At 62.6% G+C, this 1756-nt stretch overlaps 1 non-coding gene across 1 annotated transcript; it reads left to right on the top strand.

The window, feature by feature from the left end:
• The first annotated feature begins 1283 nt into the window (after window positions 1–1283).
• Window positions 1284–1402, top strand: LOC131864231 (5S ribosomal RNA). The gene has a single exon (XR_009363070.1). It is a non-coding gene; the product is annotated as a 5S ribosomal RNA (ribosomal RNA).
• Window positions 1403–1756: the final 354 nt, after the last annotated feature.

Here is a 1756-nt window from a genome sequence, read left to right as displayed (position 1 = left end):
GCAGCCCAGGCAAGTTGTGCGCACCAAGGCACCCACCCTGGCCAAGGTGGGTCACGGGGTGGGTCCTAGGGTGGGTAACGGGGTGGGTACTAAGGTGCGTGCCAAGGTGGGTCATGGGGTGGGTGCCAAGGTGGGCACCAGGGTGGGTGTGCACCAACCCTAGCCAGGGTAGGTCACGGGGTGGTTGTCGGGGTGGGCGTCAAGGAGCCAAGGTGGGTGGCAAGTAGCCAAGTTGCGTGCCAAGGTGGGTGTCGGGGTGGGTGCCAAGGATCCAAGGTGGGTGCCAAGGAACCAAGGTGGGTGTCTGGGTGGGTGCCGAGGTGGGAGCCAGGGTGGGTCCCAAGGTGAGTGCAAAGGTGGGTGCCAGGGTCAAGGTGAGTGCCAATGTGGGTTCCAAGGTGCCAGGGTCAGGGTGAGTGCCAATGTGGGTTCAAAGGTGCTAAGTTGGGTGCGAGGTTGGGTGCGAGGGTGGGTGGGTGCCAAGGTGTGCTAGGTGGAAGCCCGGGTGGGTCGGCATCCCATGGGTGTCGAGTTGGGTGCCTGATGGGTGCTTCTTGTCAAGTTTTAGTCGTCGGGACTCATTTCGAGCCTTAGAGGTCGTTTCTTGTCCGGTTGCCCTGTCTTCGACCTGGGAACCCAATTTTGGTCCTCGGGTCCCATTTTTTTTTGTCTCGCATCCCACTTTTGGCCTGTGGCCTTTTCGGGGTCGATTCTCGTTTTGGGCATCAGAGCATGTTTCTTCTCCTAAAACCCAATATTTGTTTATTAAGTCTCGGAACACATTTTTGTTCTCGTGGACCCATCATGGGTCTTGGAACGCATTTGTGGTCCTTGGGTCCCATTTTGCATCCCGAAACTTGTGTTTTGGTGCTTGATCCCTATTTTGGGTGCCCACCTTGCACCAAGTGCGCACCCGGGGCAAACCGAGCGCCTTGGTGCACCGGGGCAAGATCGAGCGTGCACCCGAGGCGCCCCGAACATGCACCAAGGTGCACTCGGCCCACATGTGAGCGCAGGTCGTTGCGCCCGAGGTGGTGTGTGGGCACCGCGTTGCAGACGGGACACTGCACGCACACGACGCCCCGTCCAGGTGCACGCACGTAGGCCGGGCCGGGTGCACACCCGACGCCCTAGCAAGGTGCGCGCACCCGGGCAGGGCTCACACTTGGCGAACGGGGCGCACTTCGCGAGGGAGGGTGTGCACCTCGACGGGGGTGGGTGGCCGGGGTGGATTCGCACGTGGGTCGCGGTTTGCTAAGTACACACTGCGACAAGCTCATAACGGGTGCGATCATACCAGCGTTAGTGCACCGGATCCCATCAGAACTCCGCAGTTAAGCGCGCTTGGGCCGGAGTAGTACTGGGATGGGTGACCTCCCGGGAAGTCCCGGTGTTGCACCCTTTCTTAGTTTTTCGCCGGGCGTCGCAATGCTATTTGAATAAACCTTTTGCCCGTTTGCGTTCTCGTCGGGGCCGGGCCGGGCCGGGGTGCGCTGCCCGCACTACCGCGCGCGCGGGGGCGACACCGAGCGCGCACCCGAGGCGCCCCGAGCACACAGGCCACGGTGCAACCCGGGCGTTGTGCGCGCACCCCGGTGCGCCCGAGGTGCTGCGCGCGCACCCAGGTGAAATCGGTGTGCACCTCGGCCAGTGCGCGCTCGGTCGAGTCGCGCACGTTGGCCAAGGTGCACGGTGATGTTTCTTACTCTAAGGTTCCGCACCAGACGCCCGGGACAGGTGAGCGAAGCTGGGCGGG

This window comes from Cryptomeria japonica, unplaced genomic scaffold (assembly GCF_030272615.1).
Source record: "Cryptomeria japonica unplaced genomic scaffold, Sugi_1.0 HiC_scaffold_80, whole genome shotgun sequence".
Taxonomy (NCBI): Eukaryota; Viridiplantae; Streptophyta; class Pinopsida; order Cupressales; family Cupressaceae; genus Cryptomeria; species Cryptomeria japonica.
This window is presented reverse-complemented; position numbering and strand designations above follow the sequence as displayed.